Source organism: Pezoporus flaviventris, unplaced genomic scaffold (assembly GCF_033815535.1).
Source record: "Pezoporus flaviventris isolate CSIRO_AGI_PZ_B2104156 unplaced genomic scaffold, CSIRO_AGI_Pfla_v1 ptg000044l, whole genome shotgun sequence".
Taxonomy (NCBI): domain Eukaryota; kingdom Metazoa; phylum Chordata; class Aves; order Psittaciformes; family Psittacidae; genus Pezoporus; species Pezoporus flaviventris.
In genome coordinates this window covers 1,098,655-1,113,706 of record NW_026892592.1, presented here as the reverse complement: position 1 = coordinate 1,113,706, position 15,052 = coordinate 1,098,655, and the positions used below count along the sequence as shown (strand labels likewise).

The 15,052-nt window shown below is 42.8% G+C and overlaps 1 long non-coding RNA gene across 1 annotated transcript in view; it reads right to left on the bottom strand.

Annotated features, from left to right (window-relative positions):
- Window positions 1–14,535, bottom strand: part of LOC133276341 (uncharacterized) — a 42,222-nt gene extending 27,687 nt beyond the window's left edge. Inside the window, exons 1-2 of the long non-coding RNA XR_009745830.1 lie at window positions 14,153–14,535; window positions 10,264–10,873 (exon numbers count right to left, since the gene is read on the bottom strand). This is a non-coding gene — a long non-coding RNA (uncharacterized LOC133276341). The remainder of the gene's footprint in view (window positions 1–10,263; window positions 10,874–14,152) is intronic.
- Between the last annotated feature and the right edge of the window lie 517 nt (window positions 14,536–15,052).

Below are 15,052 nucleotides of genomic sequence, written 5' to 3'. Positions count from 1 at the left end.
GAGAAATTCGACACTTATCAAACAGTAGCAGAAAAAGCATCTGTTCGGGTTGCCCTATATAAATATAGAAAGCAAAGGGGTCGAGTAAACTGGAAAAAGGTGAAGGCAGTGATCACGAATGCAGTAATGAATTGGGACCCTGAGAAATGGGTTGGAGATGTGTGGGATTCAAATGATTTTGATTTGGATAGTAGTTCAGAGGGTGAAGTATTCATTGATGCAAAGCCAGTAGTACAAAGGAAATTGGAACGTGACACTGCAGGTCATCTGGTTACACAGGATATGGTAGAAGATTTCACTCACCATGAAATTAATGACATTAAGGACAGGTTCAAACAAAAGCCTGGAGAATCTTTGCTTTCATGGGCTATCAGGCTGCATGATTTAGGAGCTTCAGGAGTCAAAATGGATCCACACAATAGTAAGAAATTTGTAATGTTAAGCTCTGACTCATTTGTTCAGGATGCCTTCTGAGGCACCGAGGATGAGTCTAATTTATTATCAGTAGTAGTGGAAGGCTGTGACACAAAATACCCCATGGAAGGGGAACGGCCCAGTGCAGATTGACCTTAGTATACTTCATGAGATTGTGTTCAGCATATTAAGGAGGAGGGGATGAAGACTGCTGTTTTTTATTGGAGATGCAGACACTATGCTGCAGGCTGCACTATCAGTTTTAATTTGGAACAGGATTATTAAAACTGCACCACATGCATATAAAAGTATTATGATGACTTTATTGATAAATGAAACTGGAAAAGATCCAACTGTTAGGAGATTTGAGGGAATGGCACCCCAAACAAAACATGAGAGGCAATAACAGGAGGGGCAAGGTGAAAGAGATTTGACTTTCTCGGAAAGATATGTTTGCTGCCTTATTGGAAGATGGGATGGCCTGAGATAAGATTGATGGGATTCCCATCACTGATATATGGAGATTGCACAAGCAATGCAGGTTGCATAAATCTGTGAAAAGGGTAAACAATTCAAGCTCAAAGGTGATGACATGACAGATGAAGCAATTCAAACTTTTGCTCCCTGCTTCAAGCCTCAACAGGACTGTGTACTTACCAATGGAGGGCTTTATGCTTACCTGATGGTAAGTATCAATTTGGAACCAGGACATATGTATTAGCTTGGCCAGTTTTAGTTGAGAAAGTTAAAATGCCTCTGGTACAAATCCCATCTTCTACCAAGGTAATCACAATGAAACAATATCATATACCAGGAGGACATGAAGAGATTTTGCAGACTATTAAAGATTTATTAGATATAGGAGTATTAAAACCAACAACCATTGCCTTTAATAATACTACATGGCCTATTAAGAGTAGTGATGGAACATGGCAAATGACAATGGACTATAGGGAGCTTACACCCCACCACTAACAGCTGCTGTACCAGACATTGTTACTTTAACTGAAAAAATACAACAGCACCCTGGAACTTGGTATGCGGTGATTGATATAGCTAATGTTTCTTTACAATACCCATTGCTGAGGAACACTGGGATCAGTTTGCTTTTACTTGGCAAGGCAAGCACTATATGTTTACCCACTTACCTCAAGGGTGGCTCCATAGTCCCACCCTCTGCCACCAAATTGTGGCAGAACACTTGGACGACTTCTCATTGCCAGAGACAGTACAAATGATACATTATATTGATGTGCCCAGCATGTCATGCCCAGTATATAAACTGGAGGTAGTTACCTGGAAGAGCTAGATCCCTGCTTGTGTCAGGCTGAGTATCAGTCGGCGGGTAGTGAGCAGTTGTATCCTCTTCCCTTGTTATTTCCCTTATCATTATTATTGTTGGTGGTAGCAGTAGTGGTTTGTGTTATACCTTAGCTACTGGACTGTTCTTATCTCAATCCGTGGGAGTTACATTCTTTCCATTCTCTTCTCCATCCCTCTGGGAGCGGGGGGAGGAAGGGGAGGGAGTGAGCGAGTGGCTGCGTGGTTTCTGGGTTTGCCGGCTGGGCTTAAACCATGACATGATGACATAATGATTCAGGGAGAAATTGAGCAAGAAGTACAAGAACAATTAGAATTAGTATTGCAGCATATGAAAAATAAAGTATGGGAAATTAATCCAGAAAAAATTCAAGAACCTGCCTGTCCTGGGTTCAACAGTAGCAGTCATGTTTCTCCTCCTTGGTAGCTGGTACAGTGCAGTGTTTTGACTTTCGGCTCGGGAACAGAGCTGATAACAATGATGTTTTGGTTTGGCCAAGGACTTTGTGAGCCTCATGATCTGCCAGGGAGGAGGGGAAGCCAGGAGGAAGCAGAGACAGGACACCTGACCCAAGCTAGCCAAAGAGGTATTCCATACCACAGCACGTCATGCCCAGGATGTAACTGGGAGTTAGCCGGAAGGGCTGGTAGACTGCCGGAAGGGCTGGTAGACTGCGGGGTTGGAGGAGGTATCGGTGGGTGCTTGGTCGAGCTTGGGGGGGACAAGTTATCAGTCGGCTGGTGGTGAGGTGTTGTATTCTCTTCCCTTGTTGTTTCCTTTGTCATTATTATCATTGGTGGTAGCAGTAGTGATTTGTGGTATACCTTAGTTACTAAACTGTTCTTATCTCAACCTGTGGGAGTTGCATTCTTTCGATTCTCCTCTCTGTCCCTCCGGGAGTGGGGGGAGGAAGGGGGGGGGGGAGTGAGTGAACAGTTGCCTGACTGGGTTTAAACCACAACACTGCCCAAACCATAATTTTTTTCAGGCGTTCAATGGCATTGTGGTCATCAGGAACTATTGTCCACAGCTAAGCAGAAGATTTTAGGGTGTGTTACCCCACAAAGTAAGGTGGAAGCCCAGTGATTTATTGGTTTGTTCGGCTTTTGGCAACAACACATCCCTCACTTCGGACAAATACTTCCCTCATTATATAAAGTAACATGAAAGAAATATGAATTTGAGTAGGGAAATGAGCAGCAGCAAGCATTCGAAACAGCTAAACAAGTAATTCAGCAGGCTCTGGACCTCTGGCCAATACAGGCCAGAGAGGTGGAATTGAATGGCTCTGTAAATTATAATTACACCAGTTGGAGTCTTTGGCAGAAGCAGGGTAGGAAGAAAGTTCCGTTAGGATTTTGGAACAGAAAATTATTTGAAGGTATTACTACAAAGGTATACACCATTTGAAAAAGCAGTTACTGGCATGTTAGTGGGCCTTAGTGGAAACGGAACAAATGACAATTGGGCATGATGTGGCACTAAGGCATGAAATTCCGATAATGCAGTGGGTAAACAGTTCACTCAAGATGCACAGGGTAGGACATCCTCAGGAAGCTAGCATAATTAAGTGGAAATGGTATATACAAGATAGAGCCAAAGTAGGGGTTGGGGGAGTGGCAGTGCTTCATGAGAAAGTTGCCAATGCCTCTGCAAGTGAGCCAGCAAATGTAGATCACCTGGATAGCAAATGAGTCACTGGTAAAATGGGGTAAACCCCTAGACCAATTGACAGAAGAAAAAGGGAAGCATGCCTGGTCAGCTAAATATATTAGTGGGAAACATTTTTGGAAAGCCTTAGCCTATAACCCATCCTAGAATAAGTTCCAAGTCACTATGAGTGAATGTAAAAGTAGCCAGTATGCTGAATTATATGCCATATATGTGGCAATTAAACAAGAAGAACCAGGATGATGTCATGTTTTTATGGATTCACGGGCAGTTGCCAATGGTTAAGCTACCTGGATCCCAACTTGGGCCAAACATGACTGGAAAATTTATTACATAGAAGTATGGGGGTAGGAACTGTGGCAAGATATTTGGGCATTTGTCCAGCAAACTCCAGTCACAGTTTCATGTAGATGTCCACTGGGGAACTGACACCCTAGAATGATGGTATAATTCTGTTGCAGAGGGAGAAGCAAAAATCTCCCAAGTCATAGTGGAAGACCCTCATCACAAACAATGACGGTGGCCAAACGGGCGCACCAGAAATGCAGTCATCTTGGAAAGAAAGCCACTTACATGTGGGTCCAGGACTGCAGAATTTTTATAAATCCAGATATCATTAAAATGGTGATAGCCCAGTGCCCCATCTGCCAACTAACACAGCAAAGGACTGTACCACATATAGTACGAGGGCAATTAAATTGGAGAAAATTACCAGGGCAAATCTGGCAAATGGATTATATAGGTCCTCTGCTGGCCCATCAGGGTTGTTGATGTGTGTACAGCCATTGACACATACTCTGGATAGTTAATAGCACATCCATGTATATGAGCAACCCAGGACGGTACAATTAAAACACTGGAATTTATTATTTTATATTATGACATTCCTTTGCAAATTCAGAGTGACAATGGTTCACACTTTAAAAAACAGAAACTACAACAATTTGCTGATGCAAACAACTTACAATGGATATTTCATATCATATTATCCACAAGCCACCAGATTAATTGAATGGATGAATGGCTTGCTTAAGGAACAGTTGAAGAAACTGGTGGGAGGCAAATTAAACTCATGGAGAGACCATTTGTCTGAAGCACTACAGATATTGAACAACAGACCCATTGGGGAAATGGAAACCCCTTTAATGAGGATGACTATTCCTAATTTGCAGATAAAACCATTAACAGTAGCAGAGACCCTCACATACTGGGAAATAAAGGAGGGAGCTTTAGCACCTTATGGAGGAATTCCGGATGCTGCAGGACTAGATTTGTATGCTTTACAAATGCATAGATTGAACACTGGTGGTATTTGTGTCATTGATACTGGTACTGTAGCATACGAGTTTAGCAATCAAAGGTATTCAAATACTTGTGGGCATCACTGATTCAGATTATCGAGGGGAGGTCAAGGTGATTTTGTTGAATAGTGGAGACCAAGATATCTTAATTCATCCACGAGATCGTGTTGCCTAAATGTTGATTTTGCCTGTGCTGAAAACGCAAGCAAGGGGAAGGCCCCACAGATAACTACTGCTCAAGGGAACCGTGAGTTTGGATCCACTGACCAATTGAACAGTGGAGCTAAAGTTTGGGTCCAAACACCCAAGGGCCCACACAAACTAGCTGAAATGATTGCCACAGGAAAAGACAATATGGTATTAGTGATTAAATCCGAATGAGAAAAATGGGAATATGTCCCTGCAAGTAAATGCTACTTGAGAGAATGATATTATTATGTTTTAGTTCTGTGTTTTACAGAAACTACAGATCCTAGCTGTCCTCATATGTCTTATGGCCCTTTTGGACAATGCCATTACCCCAGGGAGCTATCTGAAAAGGACTGACAACTCACCTGTGTGCTGGAGATGGAAGAGCAGCACCAGACCTGGCAGACCAGATAATTACACCTGTAACGTTAATGAACCTTGCCTTCATAGCTAATTCAACATTTTCCCAAGGAGTACATGTGTAGAATACCAGTTTGTCAGGAAGATGCTATGGATGATTGTACAATATCAAACAAATTAAGATGTAGTAACTACAGCTAATGCTAGTACTGTTGATATCAAATATTGTAACCTTTCTAGTGTTTATAATCGTGCTAATAGCACTGAAAATGTATGCAACCTGAGTAACAGTAGTGGGAATATAACTCTAGCAACCCTCAGTGTGCATAATAGTTGTTATACTAATTTTATTAACAATATGGAGTTGCTGCCTATGGTACCAGTCATGTGGCATTGTGTCTCATGTCTTCATCATGATCAGGAATCAAAGGACTGGATGTAATGGATGGAAACCTAGCTGAACTGAGAGACATAAAGTATGTTTTTTGTCAAAATGTATTCAGTAGAATATATATGTTTATGTTCATCATGACTGTCAGAAAGGGGCAGGAAAACAGGTGTGCAGCTGTTCTATGACCTTCATACTTGGCCTCACCAGGGCACTTGGCCAACACTTTCAGCATGGACAAAAGTGATATCATGAGAAACTGCACGGCCCCACAAATAAACAGTTACAGAGCTGGCATGAAGTCAGTTGTTTTTTAAGGGTATAAAAGCAGGACCCTCCTGTAGCCAAATCCAAATCCTCAACTATGGGTGGATGCACTGCATAGGAATTTTCCCAGTTACCTGATACAGTAACTGTAGCCAATTCTCCTGATAGCTTCCGGAGAGGGCCCACATTGTCCATAGTCTGTCTTTTATTTGCAGTGTACCTATAGAATCCCTTCCTCTTATCTTTCACATCCCTAGCCAAGTTTAATTCTAACCGGGCCTTAGCTTTCCTAACCGGGTCCCTCACTTCCAGGACAACATCCCTGTATTCTTCCCAGGCCACCTGTCCTTGCTTCCACCTTTTATAAGCCTCTTTTTTCATTTGAATTTTCCTCAGCAGCTCCTTATCCATCCAAGGAGGTCTCCTGGCCCTGCTCCTGCACTTCCTTCTAGTTGGGATGCAACACTCCTGAGCTTGTAGCAGGTGAGCCTTGAATATCAACCAACAGTCTTGGACCCCCTTGCCCTCTAGGGCTATATCTCATGGAACCTTACTGAGCATATTCCTGAAGAGGCCAAAGTCTGCTTTCTTGAAGTCCAGGGCAGTGAGCTTGCTGCACACTCATCTCACTGTCCTGAGGATCTCAGGCTCCACCATCTCATGATCAACTACAACCAAGGCTGCCCTGGAGTGTCACATTTCCAATCAGCCCTTCCCTGCTAGTGAGCATGAGGTTAAGCATGGCTCCTCTCCTTGTTGGCTCCTCTATTACTTGTAGAAGGAAGTTGTCTTCCACACAATCAAGGAGCCTCCTGGATTGCTTCTCCCTGGCCGTACCATCCCTCCAGTAGATGGATGAAATGGGTAGTTGAAGTCCCCCATGAGAACAAGGGCCTGCGAGTGTGAGGCTGCTCCTATCTGTCTATAGAGCACTTCATCCACAGAGTACTCTTTATCAGGCGGTCTGTAACAGATACCCACAGTAATGTCTCCCATAGCTCTTCTCCCTTTAACCCTGACCCACAGACAGAGTTCCATATTCTCCACCCTATCTCTAACATAAATAGCAACTCCCCCTCCCCATCTGCTGGGCCTGTCTTTTCTAAAGAGCCTGTAACCTTCCATTCCAACACTTCAGTTATAGGAGCCATCCCACCATGTTTCTGTGATACCTATTATATCATATCCCCGTAGATGTGCACACATCTCTAATTCCTCTTGTTTGCTCCCCATACTACAGCCATTTGTATAGAGGCATCTGAGCCGAGCTCCAAATGAAGCCACCTCATTGGCTGGAATATCTCTACATTGCTCTGAGCATTTATTATAGGTGCTGGCAACTGACTGGGTGTGTTGGGATGGAATGATTCCCCCTCCCCCAACACATCTAGTTTAAAGCTTTCTTGACCAGCCTGGCAAGCTTCCTGCCAAAACTGCTGTTCCCTTTTGTTGTCAGACCAGCTCCACCAGCCTCCACCAGACCTGGCCTCCCAGATTGTGTCCCATGTTCTAAATACCCAAACCCCTGACTATGGCACCACCCTTCTAAACATTTATTAACCTGGCCAATGCTCCTAGCCTTTTTAAGATCCTGCCCTTTATCCTAGAGAATTGATGAAAATAATGTTTGAGCTCCAGATCCCCCAACCACCTCCCCAAGGTCTCTGTAGTCCTTCTTAATGTTCTCCAGGCTAATGCTGTCTACATCACTAGCACCCACATGGACAACTAGAAGTGGGTAATAGTCAGTGGGACTTATTAGACCAGGCAGCCTCTCTGCAACATCCCTGATCTGAGCCCCTGGTACGCAGCACACCTCCCTTGAGACTGGGTCAGGCTGACAGATGGGTGCCTCTGTGCCTTTCAAAGTAGAGTCCCCTACTACTATGACCCAGCACTTTTTCCTGGCAGCACCAGTAGTGATCTTCTTTAGCAGTGCATCAGCAGGTTATTCATGCTGCGAATGTGTTTCCTCATTAGCCCCCTGCAGAACTGCGAAGCTGTTCTGGATGGGGACATCAGATTCAGGAGGAAGCCCCTTACTTTTAATTGTCCTCTTCCTCCTTTTTTTGTTGGGTTTTGATACTATTTCCCAGCTTCCTGGGTTAACAGCTTCCTTCTTTCCTCCATGAGCTACAGTGGATGCTTGAGGCCCCTGCACAGTTTGGGCCTGGAGCAAGCAGTCCTGCTTCCTCTCGGCTTCCCTGACATCTTTTAGCCTATTGACAGCGTCCCGCAGCTCAGCCACCTGCTGCAGGAGGACCTCCACCAGGGAGCACCAGGTGCAGCCCTGCCCATTGTGCACCCTCGCCTCAAGAGACTAGCGCAGGCACTCTCCACTCTGAGCTCTGAGCTGCAGACTCCCCTCTCATCGGCTCTGTCTCGGTGCTTACACTGGCTACCGCCAGGGCAGCCAAAGAGCTCCCAGACTGGGCCCTGGTCATACGACGAGTGCTCCCAATCCTGCTCACCTGCACACCCAAACTACCACACCACACCCTAATCGCTGACGCTCCCTGGGGCGGGTTTTTAACCCGTCAGGGTTGGTGCCGTCTGTCCTGGCACAGTCCACTGTGAGTCAGCTTCTCGTGTCAGCTGAGCTGCCGGCTCCTGGGCAAGTCTTGTCAAGGACCTGAGGCTCTCTCGGTAGCTTTTGCTGCTCTGAAGTGAGGCTCCTGGATGTTGAGCTTCCCCCATCTCAGGTGTTGAAGGCGTCCTCTCTAGAGCTACTCAACTCAGCAATTCAACGTTAATTAACACTACTTAAAATTGATTCTACTTATTTATAAAGGATTAAATTTACTTTTGTGATTTTGTGCCTCCTTGTCACAAATCCCCCCTTTTTTTGTCCTTTTGCAAATTCTTTTGCAACATTTTATATACTACCATTACAATCTAAAGTCTTTTTGAAATATTTTCCTCTTTCTACTTGATGCTTGATTTCATTTCTTTTCCAATCTTCATAATTTATCATAGATCATTTACAACACCAGAAGGAACATTGTATCATACCACAAGTAATCAATATTGAAACAATTAATATTAATATTCCTGCAACCAGTTGCCTCAGCCAGGAGAGATTAGGTAATTCTTAGGACTTGGGGGTATTGGTCGATGAGAAAATGAACATGAGCTGGCAGTGTGTGCTGGCAGTCCAGAAAGCCAACGGTATCCTGGGCTGCATCAAAAGGAGCATGACCAGCAGACTGAAGGAGATGATCTTGCCCCTCTACTCTGCTCTCATGAGACCTCACTTGGAGTATTGTGTACAGTCCTGGTGTCCTCAACATATAAAGGACATGGGACTGTTGGAACAAGTCCAGAGGAGTGCCACGAGGATGATCAGAGGACTGGAGCACCTCCCGTATGAAGATAGTCTGAGAAAGTTGGGGCTGTTCAGCCTGGAGAAGAGAAGACTGTGTGGGGACCTCATAGCAGCCTTCCAGTATCTGAAGGCTGCCTATAGGGATGCTGGAGAGGGACTCTTCACTAGGGACTGTAGTGATAGGACAAAGGTTAATGGGTTCAAACTTAAACAGGGGAAGTTTAGACTGGATATAAGGAGGAAGTTCTTTAGTGTAAGGATGGTGAGGCACTGGAATGGGTTGCCCAGGAAGGTTGTGAATGCTCCATCCCTGTCGATGTTCAAGGCCAGGTTGGACGAGGCCTTGGGTGATATGGTTTAGTGTGAGGTGTCCCTGCTCATGGCAGGGGGTTGGAACTAGGTGATCTTAAGGTCCTTTCCAACCCTAACTATTCTATGATTCTAACCATAAAGCTAACTTTATCCATATTTCTCCAAAACCCCAAGAAGTATCATCCTTGATCATTTCATGAAATATCTTAGTTTGTTTCCAAATTTCCTCCAGATCTGTTTCAATTTTGCCTCTTTGATCTATATAGGAACAGTAAGTTTCATTGATTATGGAACAAACTCATCCTTGTGAAGCCAATAACATGTCTAGAGCCATTCTGTTTTGTAATACCACTTTAGATAGGCTAGCTATCTCTTTTTGTTCCACTTGGATTATATCAGTAGTTTTACTTTCTATTTCCTCTATGGTTGCTGAGATATTTACAATTGCCTTCTCTAACTCACTTACTCCCAAAGATGGAATTAGCCCTCTTACAAAACTATGAAATTCTGTGTTCCATTCGGCAATAGGCTTCAACCCTTGCTTAATCCGTTTAACGAAACTGCTAACCCAGGTTCCAGAAGGATATATGTCAATAGTAGTAGGATTGGGTATCACAGCACCTAAGGTGCATGCCCCCTTCCAGTTGGGGGGCAGAGTCTTATAAGCATTTTCTCCACATAACCAATACATACTTTCCCTTCAGGAACTGGCCACCACTGAACTACAATACCATCTATATTAATAGTGTGATTGCAATTTGAATGGTTACCTACACCTGTGGCATTTAAACAAACATAATCTCCTACCATGGTTCCTGGTGTAATACATCTTTGTACACAGGTATAATATTTTCTACTTGGATTAGGATTAACGATCCGAAGTCTTAACTTTTCCCTCGTATGTAGATTGCTAGTGTTCACCCACAAATTTGTCCATGAGACAGTGTTGGGAATTGGAATGCCAATTAATAGAAGGTCTGTATTTTCTCCTCATTTAGGCAACTGTGCACACACCCAACAGTTACTGCGATTAAAAATTTTAGTAACATTCTGCACTAATTTCAGGTATAAATTCTGGTCCCAAGTTGTATGCCAGTTATCATACAAGTCCAAATTATGACCGATGCAATTTCATACATAAGGGTCCTGAAGACCATGTCTTCTCTGGCTCTGGTGCTTTCTTTGTTCTTGAATAATGTATCCAAGCAGGTTATTCCTTTATCTTCACTGCTGTAAAGGTGGTCAGTAATATCTGGTATGGTCTGCTCCACTTCTCCTGTAGAGGATTTCCTGAAAAATTCTTAACATAAACCCAGTCTCCAGATCTGAAAGGTTGAATTGGATAATCCACACCTCTTGCTCTTGTCCCTAATATTCTCTTATTTAGTTCTTCTAATTGTTTTCCCAGATTGACCAGAAACTGCCAGAGATAGCCTTCTCCCACTTCCTGAAGACTTTCTCCTTTAAACTGGGACTGATATGGTCTTTCATATAGAGTTTCAAATGGGCTAACCTCTTCTTTCAATCGAGGTTTAGTACGAATTCTTAATAGAGCTGGTGGTAAGGCTTGGTACCAATATAAATTCATTTCCTGACATACTTTACTAATCTGTTGTTTAATCAGATGGTTCATCTTTTCTACTTGCCCACTGGCCTAAGGCCTGTATGGAACATGTAGTTGTGAATCAATCTCTAATTTTTTGCTAATTTCTTGTAACAATTTTGCACTGAAGTGAGAGCCTCAGTCAGAAGAGATTGCCACTGGTACTCCAAAACGAGGTATTATCTTGTTTAATAATGTTTTAATCACTTGTCTTCCATTAATTATCCTACAAGGGAATGCTTCTGGACAGCCTGAAAAAGTATCTGTTAACACCAATAAATATTGATAGCCTCCTTTTCCTGGTAATTCAGAAAAAAATTATTTGCCACTGCTGTCCCGGATAACTTCCTCTCCCCATTGTCCCTATTTGATTTCTATTTTCAGTTTTAGGATTATTCTTAAGACAGAGCTGACATTGTTTTGTCACTAATTGAACTATGGTATATAGATTCCTTCCTTCAATTTGTTCATCTAAGTATTTATACAAAGAGTTGCTACCCCAATGAGTTTTATTATGTTCCTCCTGAACTAGCTTCCAGAGTTGGTTATAGGGGATTACAATTCGCCCATCAGGTATCTGAACCCCACCCTCTTTATTTTCCTGTCCTTTTAGATCCTCAATCAATTTTCTATCCTCTTTTGAATACCTAGGTTTAGATTTCTCAATTGTTAGTTTGCTGTCAGTGACTAAGAACATGATTGTAGATTGTTCAACTGCTCATTTGGCTTCAAAATCAGCCAAATTATTTCCAATTTCCTGATTAGACTCACCTTGTTGATGCCTTCTACAATACATAATAGACACTTCCTCAGGTAGCTGAACAGCTTCCAGTAGTCGTAGAATTGCTGTAGCATGCTTAATCTGTTTCCCCTGTGTGTTAAAAAGTCCTTGTTCTTTCCAGATGGCACCATGTGCATGGACCACACCAAATGCATATTTAGAATCAGTCCAAATATTTATCCTTTTTTTCTTTAGCCAATTCCATGGCTCTCGTTAATGCTATTATTTCTGCCTTCTGGGCAGGGGTGTTTGCAGGTAAAGGTTTAGCTTCTATAACCTGTGAAGTGGTGGTAACAGCATATCCTGCCTTTCGTTCACCATTTTTCATGAAGCTACTACCATCAATAAACCAAGAATCAGCATCTTCCAGAGGTTTTTCTTTCAAGTCTGGTCAGCTTGAATATACAGTCTCTATAGTGGCCAAGCAGTCGTGTTAGTGGTTCTGTCAATCATTCCTGCAAAAAGGATGCTGGATTCACAACATAAGTGACCACAATTTCTATATCACAGTATTACAGTATCACAGTATGCTAGAGATTGGAAGGGACCTCAAAAGATCATCTAGTCCAATCCCCCTGCTGGAGCAGGAACACCTAGATAATGTTACACAGGAATGTGTCCAGGTGGGTTTTGAATGTCTCCAGGGAAGGAGACTCCACAACCTCCCTGGGCAGCCTGTTCCAGTGTTCTGTCACCCTCACTGAGAAGTTTCTTCTCAAGTTTAAGTGGAACCTCTTGTATTCCAGTTTGTACCCATTACCCCTTGTCCTATCATTGTTTGCCACTGAGTAGAGCCTGGCTCCATCCTCGTGACACTCCCCCTTTATATATTTATATACACTAATAAGGTCACCCCTCAGTCTCCTCTTCTCTAAACTATAGAGACCCAGCTCCCTCAGTCTTTCCTCATAAGGGAGATGCTCCACTCCCTTAATCATCTTAGTTGCCCTGCGCTGGACTCTCTCCAGCAGGTCCCTGTCCTTCTTGAACTGAGGGGCCAATATCATCGTTCTGCTCCAGGCCCGCTGATACAACATGGGACACTAGTACCAGTAATCTTTTGTCCCAAGGAAAATTTGAGAGCCTCTTCAATATTCATGACAACTGCCACCACAGCCCTTAGGCATCCGGCCATCCTTTGCTCACTTCATCCAGCTGTTTTGAAAAATATGCCACTGCCCTTTTATAGGGTCCTAATTTCTGAGCAAGGACCCCCAAGGCTATTCCCTGGTTTTCATAGGAATATAGCCAAAAGGGTTTAGTCACATCCAGAGGTCCCAGAGCTGGAGCTCTCATTAGCTCTGTTTTTAAATTTCTTAAAGCCTCCTCTGCTGAATTAGTCCATTCCAAAGAGAGGATTTCTTTTTAACAGTTCATATAGTGGTCTTACCAGAACACCATAATCATGGATCCAAAGTCTGCACCATCCTGTCATTCCCAGGAATGTCTGGAGCTCCTTGATGGTTGACAGTCGTGGAGTTTGACAAACAGCTTCTTTTCTAGCAGTTCCAAGTTCTCTCTGTCCTCTTGCTGTTTCATATCCTAGGTAGGAAACTCTGGTTTGCATTAGTTGAGCCTTTTGTTTGTATACCCAATAGCCATTCAGTCCCAGAAAATTTAATAATTCCACTGTCCACTGGATACATTCTTCCTTTGTTTCTGTAGCAATTAATAGGTCATCCACGTACTGTAACCCTATTGACCCCGTCTGAGTGGGTGGCTTCCATGTTTCTAGTTCTCGTGCTAACTGATTTCCTAAAATCATTGGACTGGTTTTAAACCCTTTAGGTAATACCATCCAAGTTGAGTTTTCCTTCCTGTGTCTGGATTATCCCCTTTGAAAGCAAATAAATTCTGGCTTTCTTTGGCCAATGGTAAGCAAAAGAAAGCATCCTTTAAATCCAAGACAGCAAACCGTTTCTGATTATTATTCAATTTAGTCAATAAGGTATAAGAATTACCTACTACTGGATGAATATCTTCTGCAGTTTTGTGTATTATTCTGAGATCTTGAACCAACCTGCAACTTTTCCCATCGTATTTCTTTACTGGCAATATAGAAGTATTATATTCCAATTCACATTCAATTAATAATCTATATTTTAAAATTTAGCAAAGATTTCTTTGATTCCCTTTGATATTCTAATTTTAAGGGATATTGTTTTATTCTAATTGAGCAGGCCCCTTCCACTTTAAAAGGAAAAGCATTTTTCGCCTTACCTGGAAATTCAGATGCCCATACTCCCAGATATACCTGATTAAGGATTTCTTCTATTTCAGGGAGGTCCTCCTGTTTGCTTTTCTGTTGAATTAAAGATAAACTCAAAACTGCAATTAATTGATCATTTTTAACTCTTAATTCCATTTTGCCTTCTTTAAATGATGCTTCTCACCCTAATAAAGATTTTGGAGAATTTGACATACATAAAAATTTATGCACTCCTATTTGTTTTCCCAATTTGTGCTCTAAAGGTTTCAGAAAGAATGCTTTTTTTTTTTTAAGTTGGCGGCCAGTAGTTCCCACAACTGTAACAAAATCTTTTCCCTCACATTTAATGCCGAATAAGTTGCTCCTTGTATCCACTAAAAAGTCCACTTTATTTCCTCTAGTCCCTAGCTTTATTTAACCAATGGATCTGCTAAGGTAGATTCCCCAGGGCCCCATCAGTCTAATTTTAGTTCAGTCACCGAAGCCACTTTGTGGGTATTTCTTTTAGGGCAGTTTCACTTCCAACGTCCAAATTCCCTACAGTATGCACATTGATCTGCTCTCACAGGAGAAGAATTTGATCTTTCACCTCTGCCTGCCATTCCTCCTCCACTTCTGCCTGCCCCAGCCCTCATCCCACAATCAAACACAGGAGCTGCGTGAGCAGCTTTCCCTTTCCCCTTGGTTTTCCTTTTTTTTTTTCACAGTTGCTCACCCTGCTCTGCAGCTGCTACAGATGCCTGCCTCTGCACTTCTGTTTTAACCCTTTCTTAACTCTTAATGTGAATCTGCTGATTGTTGCCAGTGATAGCGATCTCTTCCTCCTTATCAATATCAGATAGGGCAGATGCAGAGGCTGCTCCTCTCGGAGGTACTTGTGATACATGATTCTCCAACCTATCTTCCTGATT